This window comes from Microtus oregoni, unplaced genomic scaffold, assembly GCF_018167655.1.
Source record: "Microtus oregoni isolate MIOR12 unplaced genomic scaffold, Mior012 000004F_ref0000308, whole genome shotgun sequence".
NCBI classification, from domain to species: domain Eukaryota; kingdom Metazoa; phylum Chordata; class Mammalia; order Rodentia; family Cricetidae; genus Microtus; species Microtus oregoni.
In genome coordinates this window covers 24484707-24495248 of record NW_024543063.1, presented here as the reverse complement: position 1 = coordinate 24495248, position 10542 = coordinate 24484707, and the positions used below count along the sequence as shown (strand labels likewise).

General features: G+C 42.0%; 1 pseudogene; it reads right to left on the bottom strand.

Annotated features, from left to right (window-relative positions):
* Positions 1-2978: 2978 nt before the first annotated feature.
* Positions 2979-3404, bottom strand: LOC121446945 (annotated as a pseudogene).
* Positions 3405-10542: the final 7138 nt, after the last annotated feature.

The window sequence follows — 10542 nt, the reverse complement described above, 5'->3', positions numbered from 1 at the left end:
TCTGTGGATTCCCTGCAGGAGGCCTGACCCCCTCTGAGGAGCCCATGGGGGAGGGGGAAAGGGAAGGTCAACCATTACAGTCCTGCCTGGCTTTTGCTTTGCTTTGCTTTGTTTTTGTTTTGTTTTGTTTCCAGGTACAGCTGTGACCAGGTCTGAATCCAGGACAGACTCCAAAGCTAGAGAGAAATCCTGTCTCAGAAAACAAAAAAATAAACGAATGGATAGATAGCTACATAGCCAGACAGAGAGATGATAAAAACACCTCCAAGATCAGGGAGACCAAGGCAGGCAGATCACTGTGAGTTTAAGGCTCCCTTGTTCTGCAGATTGAGATTCAGGACAGGCAAAGTGACACAGAGAAACCCTGTTTTCAAAAAAAAGGTGGGGGCTGGAGAGACATGACTCTGTGGTTAAGAGTGCTGACTGTTCTTCCAGAGGACCCAGGTTCAATTCCTACCACCCACATGGCAGTCAACAGCTGTCGATAACTCCAAGATCTGACACCCTCAGATAGACATACATGCAGGCAAAACACCAATGCCGATAAAATAAATTATTAGGAAAATAAATATATAAAAAAGGTGTTTAGTGCATGCCTTTAATCTCAGCACTAGGAGGAAGAGGCAGATGACTCTCTCAGTCTTGTCTACAAAGTGAGTCCCGGGGCATACAAGGGTACACAACGAAACCTTATGTTGAACAACCACAAATAAACAAACAAATAAAGAGATAATAACAATAAAAATATTTGAGAGTTCAAATAATTGACTTCATCCACAATAAAAGAATATAAAAATAAAAATATCAAATGCACTTGAACACATTGGCACAGGAGACTGCTTCCTAAATAGAACCCCAGTAGCACAGACACTGAGAGAAACAATTAATAAGTGAGACCTCCTGAAACTGAAAAGCTTCTGTAAAGCAAAGAACATGGCCAACAAGACAAAATGACAGCCTTACAGAATGGGAAAAGATCTTCACTAACCCCACATCAGACAGAGGTCTGATCTCCAAAATACACAAAGAACTCGAGAAATTGGTCATCAAAAGAACAAATAATCCAATTTAAAAAAAAAATGGAGTACAGACCTAAACAGAAAACTCTCAACAGAGGGATCTAAAATGGTTGAAAGACACTTAAATGTTGGGGGGGGGGGTCATGCAAAGATGAGAACACCACCAAGTATAATAAACCAAAAACAAACTTAAAAATAAAAACACACCGCGAGTCACAGAAGCTTATCAGCTAGCAGACTTTGGGCTTCTGACACTGTGGCAAAAGGCCGGTTTCTGAAACCAATTTTTATAGTAGGGGCATCGCAGGGCGGTGGTGGGGAGGGCTGGGAGTTGGTGGACAATGGGACACGTTGCTGGAGAGATATACAGTTAACTGCCATTTTGGAGGCCTCAGGCATTTGTTCCTTGAGGGAAATGAGAAGGCAGGTTGCTAGGAGAAAAAATAGATTGTTATCATCTGTTTTTGTTGTACTAACAAAGATGTGTGTGCCAGGAAGAAGAGCAGATAGGCGCTTCATTGTGACATCTTGGAGAACTGGAGGGTGGTAAGATCCAACTCAGGGCCAGACCGAGTATTCTGAATATGTGCCCACTTGAGCGTGGAGTCATATAAGCACGGTGTCATATAACCTTGGCAGCCGAAGTGTTGACCCCTCACTGTGTGAGGCGCTGTTCATTGAGGTTCGAGAGACCTAGGAACTAAATGTTCGAGGGGAAGAGAGGTGCTGTGGCAAGCCTCCAACATGCCACCACTTTTGCGAGGACCACATGTGGTCTCTTATTGACCTGGTGACCTGAGGCCAGTCCCAGGAGGGGACTTATTGCCTCTCCTTGCCTCTTAAGTCAGTCTTCATTTTCTTTAACTTTTTTTTATTTATGTATTTTTTTATATTTATTTATTTATTATGTATACAATAGTCTGTCTGTAAGTCTGCAGGCCAGAAGAGGGCACCAGACCTCATTACAGATGGTTGTGAGCCACCATGTGGTTGCCGGGAATTGAACTCAACTCAGGACCTTTGGAAGAGCAGGCAATGCTCTTAACCATTAGCCATCTCTCCAGCCCCTGTATTTTTTTAGTTATGAGTGCATGCCAGAATAGAGCATCAGATCTCATTATAGATGGTTGTGAAACACCATGTGATTTCTGGGAATTGAACTCAGGACCTCTGTAAGGTCAGTCAGTGCTCTTATCTGCTGAGCCAGCTAATCTCTCCAGCCCCCAACAATCATTTTCTTTTTTTTTAGATTTATTTATTTATTACGTATACAACATTCTGCCTCAATGTATGCCCACACACCAGAGGAGGGCGCCAGATCTCAGTACAGATGGCTGTGAGCCACCATGAGGTTGCTGGGAATTGAACTCAGGACCTCTGCAAGAGCAGTCAGTGCTCTTAACCTCTGAGTCATCTCTCCAGCCCCAATAATCATTTTCTTGCTTCTCACTTTTTCTATTAAGCAAGACCTGCAATTAAATACAATAATAATATTCGTTGTATTATTTGGATGAGAACAGGTCCCCATTGGCTCAAATATTTCAATGATTGGTCTTCAGATGGTGAACCTGTCTGGGAAGAATGAGAAGGTGTGGTCTTGTTAAGAGGAAGTGTGTCACTAGGGGGTAGGCTTTGAAATTTTAAACTCCCATACCATTTCTAGTTAGCTCATACTCTGTCTCTGCTTTAAGCTTGTGTCTGAAGATGTAAGATCTTAGTTACTGCTTTAACATCATGCCTGTCTTCATGATGTCATTCTCCTTTCTACACTAGTCATAGACTCTAAATTATAAACGTTTCTTATTTATGTTGCCTTGGTCATGGTGTTTTGTTATGGCAATAGAAAAGTAAATAAAACATTCATATTTTTTTGTTTTTGTTTTTTGTTTTTTCGAGACAGGGTTTCTCTGTGCATTCATATTTTATAACAGAAATGTTTATTTTTTAATAGAAAATGTTTTATATCTTAGTAGGTAAAATTTTCCGAAAAGTAAAGTTGACCCGAGGAGCCAGGACCTTCTTGCGGACGGGGAGACTGTGGTACCAGTGGTTATTAGTGGGGTGGTTCATCATCAGTAGGCTTCCATGGGCCAGCTGCAGCTTTACTACCTTCACTGTCTGCTGGGGTCTCTTCCCTCGAGAGTCATTGTGCTGGAAGAGGAAGTCTCTGCAGGCCCCAAAGGAGACAGATGCGATGGGACTCCCAGGAGCCAGTTCTCTTTTATCATCCCTGTGTAGGTTGCCTGCTTCCTGGGAATGCTGTTCCACTTTCCAAATACTTGGACCTTGACCAGTAAAATACTCCATTTCTTGCTCCAACTCTCGGAAGATCTTGTCTGCCTCTGCTTTGTCGAACAGGATGGTGTAATCATCAGAAATATTCATTTTTATAACTGAGACTTTCATTACACTAATAAATCAACATCCTTATTTACTTAATAAAATTGCTTTGTCACCACTACTTTTCCCATTTAATTCTCATGATTTTACTTCTCACTTCAGAATCTTTGAAATAGCATGTTTACTTAACAGGTAATAAAAACATTTTATTGATTGGTAAGTTTGTTTTAAAGTAACTCTGATAGAGAATATTTAAAAGTCATATTGTAATTATTCAGCCATGGTGCAAATTGAAAAATCACCTTTTTGAGTGGGGTGGTAGTGACATACACCTTTAATACTAGCACTCAGGAGGCAGAGGCAGGCAGATCTCTGAGTTTAAGACCAGCCTGGTCTACAAGAGCTAGTTCCAGGACAGGCTCCAAAGCTACATAGAAACCGTGTCTCAAAAAACCAACGGGGAAAAAAAAGAAGGATAAAAGAACAAAGCAAAAAAGAAAAGTGTCTAAATGGTCTGGATTGTCTATCATATAGTTGATCCTGGGCAGTGAAGTTAGCTAAAGATTACAACTATTTATTATTTTCTAGGAAAATAAACTTGGTTCAGGAAAATGATCATTTACGTTCTTGTGGTATATTTAAAATTAATGTGAACTAACTTGGGTACAGCTTAATCCCTTTTGAAAGGTGCCTACATTTTGCAGTTAGTAATTATGTTGAAGCATTCACTCAAAATAAATACTATAAAATATATAAATTATGTTTCTTGAAGTATTAGTAGTATCAGAATCATGAAAACTAATAATATTTATGTATTACTATTCTTATTTTGGAAGAATGGAATAGTGATTTCATTATTAGAAATATTGTATCTAAAAATGGATAGCATTTCCAACAATAATTTTAATTGTTTCTATTACTTTAAGATTTTATTTTTATGTGCATGGGTGTTGTGCCTGCATGTATATCTGTGCATCACATGAATTTTTGGTGCACATGGAAGTAGAAGAAAGAATCAGACCTCCAGGACCTGAATGTACAAATGGAGAGCCCATATAACATAGAACAGTAAGATCATTAAGAATGACAACAGCTGACTGGTTATTTCAAAATAACAGAGAGGATTGATGGTGCTATGACAACAGAGAAATGGCAAATGTATGAGGCGAGAGATATGACAACCACTCACACTTAATCACCCATGCGGGACACATGCATGCCATATTGGACCACATGATAAATACAACCATATATTATTTAACTATAAAAATGTATAAGCAGAATTTAAAACTATACTTTATCATTAATAGAGATAAATGTGCTGAGCAGATACAGATCCATATGCTAAAACTACAGATATTACTGAGAAACCCAAATGCACCATATGTAAGTAGTCATATGTTTTGTTCTAAGGTCAAAAGATTATTTAAATATTACTCTCAACATTCAAATGCCCTAAAGTCCCTTAAGACAATTTTTAAAATATGACTTGTTTAAATTTATTGATTTGTTTATTTATGTATAGGTGCATGTATGTCATGAGGCATGTGTGCAGGTCTGAAGACAATTTGTGGGAGTTCATCCTCTCCTTCCACCTCTAAGTTTTATGAATCAAGCTTGGTGGTAAGTGCCTTCACCTGCTGCCTTAGTTTCTTTTCTATTGCACTGGCACCAATGAAACTCACAAAAAGAAACCATTTAATTCTGGGCTCATGATTCCATGACCATCATGGTGGAGAGCATGGCAGCAGAAAGGCACATGGAGGATCAGTAATTGAAAGCTTGTACCAACTTGGTTCACAAGAAAGAGCCAGAGAGAAGTAACTGAGAATTGACACGGACTTTTGAAACCTTAAAGCCTACTCCCAGTGACACACCTCCCTCAAGGTCACACCGTCCCAAACAGTTGCACAAGGACAGACTAAACACTGAAATGTGTGCGTCTAAATGCACCATTCTCAGACCACTGCACTTGCAGGCCCGAAGACTCCAGACTGGAAATATGTTTATACAGTTCCCGTGGAGGCCTGGGAATATAGTTTATTGGGAGAGCACTTATCTACCATTTTTTAAAGATTTATTTATTATGTATACAGTGTTCTGTCTGCATGTATACCTGCAGGACAGAAGAGGGCACCATATCTCATTACAGATGGTTTTGAGCCACCAAGTGGTTGCTGGGAATTGAACTCTTGACCTCTGGAAGAGCAGTCAGTGCTCCCAACCACTGAGCCATCTCTCCAGCCCCTTATCTATCATTTACAAAGCCTAGGCTTAGTACCAAGCACTGCAAAACAAAGTCAGAGAAAGGCAAAGCCAGTCAAACTTCTACTCCCCTGTTCTAGTTGAGCTTTGAAAAGCCCTGGTTTGTCACCCACCTCCACACATTCACTCTCTGACTCACCTAGAGTCTCAGAAGTCAGATCTATTCCAGACACACCTTGACAAGAATAAACCAGTCATTGGGAAGAAAGACGTCCACAAAACCCTCTGAAATTTGCCTGGCAAAAGAGGAGAGCTTTGTGTCCCCTCTCCCAAACCAAATCTGCAAAAGGCACACTACTCACCAAGGCACATGGCCTCTGTTGTTGGCTCAATCCACAGCAGGGGCTCTGCCACTTCCTCAACCCCACTGAGAGGAAATTTATTTTCCTGTTATCAAAAAGAATTCCTTACCTCCCATAAGAAGGTTTTCTCAATTCTGCCTTTTCCAGGGCTGGATTAATTTGTATCATCAGTGCTTCAAGAAGGAGAAAATGTCAGTACATGAGGAAGGGTGCAGGACTGGATACGGTGCAATACTTCATTAACTCTAAGTGCTAGAACTCACTGCAACAGAGAACTTCAGACTTCTTACAGGAGCTTACTAGTTTCAAGAGAACCCATTCTGTTTAAGACAAGACGTAAAAGACATCTTCCTGACAGAGGGAGTCCTCCCTCTTCCTCTCTGTACCTGAGAAGCAGTTCTTGACACTTTGCTCCCCAGGAAGCATCTATTTATCTATTTATGTATCTGTTGAGTCACCTCATATTGATTTACACACAGACTCCTTGTGCATTTTGCCTCCTTCTGGTGCTCTCCAGCAATACCGTTACTCCTCTAAGCAACACTATCATCTGCTTATTTTCACAGGGACCAGCACACCCTTCACAAAGTCACCAGTCTGGAGGAGGTAGTCACACCTCCAAATCCCTGGTTGTCTAAATTGCTCCTCTACAACCAGGAACAGCTGTTCCATAAGATTTAGACAATAGGCAAAATTATTTTTATCTCTAAACCAATGTGATATATCTCTAGTTCTTCTCGTCTCAGGTCTCTGGAAAACCTGACTAAAGCAATAGGGGTTTACAAAGAATAGTCATAAACTAAGTAGGAAAAATATCAACCACCAGGATTATTTAGGCATGAAGTAATGACATCAAAAGGATGAAATATCTACTGAGCTAGTGTTCAATATTGCTAGCTCATTTAGTATTTTCTCTTTCATGAAACTGGTGTTTTAAGGAAGGACCGCAGATTCCATTCTGAATGTATCCAATTTTGAATTTACCAACTTTTCAAAAATCCAAACACTGATCAACCCAGCAAAGCTCCCCTCTGGACACCAGACACTGCCTGTTAACAAATCACAAGCGTTCATGAGCACAAGAAACAACACTGCTCTTCAAGAAACAGACAAGGGAGCAACTACCTGGCGGCCTTGGAAACAATGATCTCTTTGCTCAGAGGCCAACCCAGGGTGATGTCCATGGATGCTTGCTTAGGGGAAAGTCTCTGATATCATCTGGGTGTCTGGCCAGCCCATGGATTTGTATTCAGAGTGGAGCCTGGCTCTATCTGTGCTTCAGGAAAAAAGGCACAGAAGGGGATATGATGCCCCAAAGAAAAGGCCAGCAAAGGTGCTGGGGAACAGACTTCTGGTTATTGCCTCTTAAAATAAAATGTATAGATTCTGTATGTCTAGGATGGAAACAGCAGTGGGCTAGGCAGTGCTTATGCTAGAGGAAGAGATTGGCAGTGTCTAAGAACAAGTGTCAATAGGCAAGTGAGATAGACAAAAGACCTATGGCTCACACTGAGAGTTCTGGCTGGAAGTTTCAGGTGCCCTTTGGCTTTGTGACAAAATCCTGTGTGGTCAGTCTGTGAGGAGCCAGTGACAACATAATTCCTGTGGCCTCGAATAGAATTGTGTCTTCCCAAATCAAATGCATTAAGAAAAAATCTCTCACAACTGTACCCAGTCATTTGTGTTTTAGTTATTTCCTATGCAGTCAGGTTAACAACCAAGGACAGCCACTAGAGGGCAGACTAGTAATAAAAATGAGCAATGTCGGCACTATTGAGCTCAAAGGGCTTGATTTCCCTGGTATCCCACCCAAGTATTTGAAATAGTCTTTTATCCATACCTTGCTGTCCATGAGGAGATCAGCTAACTCCAACTTCTGATCTCTACAAGATCCTATTGCAAATCAGCCTCCACTTTACTGAATTTGGACTTTAGCATCAGAAAGACGCAGTCCAGCTAGCCATCGTGGAGTCTAGGTAGAGGGAGGGCACAGGAGCACACTGAGGATAGCAAAGTTCATAGTTCTGGAGTATTTGCAATCCATGCTGGTCATGGGTAAAATTTTGATCTGTAGGCACTGTCTGGAACTGAAAGACCACAAGAGCAAAAGAGAAGAGGCTATCTTATTCTGTGAGGAGGCCATGGGTGGGGGACCCTGGCTGAATGATGAGCCGGGCAGGGGCTTCCTAGCACAGGTGGGTTGGGGACTTCAAAGACAAAAAGTGCTGGTAGGTTGGACATGGGTGAGCCACATCTAAGAGAGGATCATCAGCTGTGAGCCCCAGAGTAGGCGACCTTCCCCAACTAAGGTGAAGCAGCAATATTATGGTCATTGGTGAGGAAGTTGTCAAAAGAAACAGGCAGAGAAGGGACTGCAATGGAGATGGAAGAGCATGTGCACACACACACACACAACCTTGACTGTAGGCACATGGAAAAAGATAGGTACCTTGGGGGGCTGGGACTGTAGAGGAAATAATGCAGTTTATGAGAGGCATGGTGATCAGGCAATCTCTGAGAATGGAGTCTCACACAGTTAACCCTGCAAGAAAAGTGACAGTTTGTTCCCAGATGGGGACCAAGTATCCAGAAACCCAGGTTAGTGGTGATACAAGAGCTGGAGAGACAATGGCCCTACTGTGCCCCACAGGCTGCTTCAGCTGGCGTTCCTTCCATGGTCACTCATGGGCAATCCCTTCTACCACCCAGCAACCACCACAAGAAACCAAGCTCTTCCCACCTCTCCCCTGACTCCTGCAGATGCCCCAGAGGTACACTGAGACCAGTAGGAACTTTAGCCAGACTTCATACACAACATCTATTTTTGCCTTCAGTCCATTCCATGTGGCCCATTCTACACAAAACTGTCATCATCTTTGGTCACCACACTCAATATGATGCAAGCTGGAAACACTACAGCACCACATAGTGCAAAGGGTGGTCCTGGGGTCGCTGGGGTCGAAGAAGGACCCAGCATCAATGCAGTTTGACAGCCAAATTTGGATTAAAAGCTATTGTAGATGATGAGGTTCTAGACAAGCACTTGTCTTTTTCATCTCCTGGGGAGCAGAGGAAGCCTGGGCCTTGCATGTGTTAAGATCCAGAGCACAAACCCAGCATCCTAGCCACACTTCCTGCCTGGTCCTAGAAATCCTAGGTCCATCTCCAAAGCCAAAACCTGCCTGAGTCCTTTTTGCGAAAATAGGAATGAACAAGGACCCTGTCCTGGTAGTTAACTAGAAAAGTCAGTTGAGACAAACAAAAGCAGGGGCCACAGCAAGTGTCCCAAAGAGCAGAGCTATGGGGTCTCTGCTCTTGTCATCATGGGTTAATCCTTGACATGGCTTTCTGTGTTTGGCTGGAGTCAGCCCCCTCTTCACAGGAAACATAATAGACTCCCCTCATTCCAAGCCTTTATCCCTGTGTCCTCAATTCTGCCCCAGTTATAATGCATGCCACCTGTCACTATCAGGACCTGCCTGATGGAAATGCCATTCTTTCCTTATAAAGGGACAGTAGATGAACCTGATAGAAGAGAAAGTGGGAAGTACTCTACAACACATGGGCACAGGAGACCACTTCGTACGTATCACCTCAGGAGCACAGACATTAAAAGCATCATTGAATAAATGGGACCTCCTGAGACTGAGAAGCTTCTGTAAAGCAAAGGACACTGTCACTAAGACAAAAAGGCAACCCACTGACTGGGAGAAGATCTTCACCAACTCCGCAACTGACAAAGGTCTGATCTCCAAAATATAGAAAGAACTCAAGAACCTAGACTGTGAAAGGCTAATCAACCCAATTAAAAAATGGGGCACTGAGCTGAACAGAGAATTCTCAACAGAAGAACTTCAAATGGCCAAAAGACACTTAAGGTCATGCTCAACTTCCTTAGCAATCAGGGAAATGCAAATCAAGACAACTTTAAGATACCATCTTAAACCTGTCAGAATGACTAAAATAAAAAACACCAATGATAGCCTTTGCTGGAGAGGTTGTGGAGAAAGGGGTACACTCATCCATTGCTGGAGGGAATGCAAACTTGTGCAACCACGTTGGAAAGCAGTGTGGTGGTTTCTCAGGAAATTCGGGATCAACCTACCCCTGGACCCAGCAATACCACTCTTGGGAATATACCCAAGAGAGGCCCTATCATACAACAAAAGTATATGCTCAACTATGTTCAGCAGCATTGTTTGTAATAGCCAGAAACTGAAAACAACCTAGATGCCCTTCAATAGAAGAATGGATGAAGAAAGTATGGAATATATTCATATTAGAGTACTACTCAGCAGTAAAAAACAAGGACTTCTTGAATTTTGCATACAAATGGATGGAAATAGAAAACACTATCCTGAGTGAGGTAAACCAGACCCAAAAAGAGGAACATGGGATGTACTCACTCATATTTGGTTTCTAGCCATAAATAAAGGACCTTGAGCCTATAATTCTTGATCCTAGAGAAGCTAAATAAGAAGGTGAACCCAAAGAAAAACATATAGGCATCCTCCTGAATATTAACCTTCATCAGGCGATGAAAGGAAACAGAGACAGAGACCCACATTGGAGCACCATACTGAAATCTCAAGGTCCAAATCAGGAGCAGAAGGAGA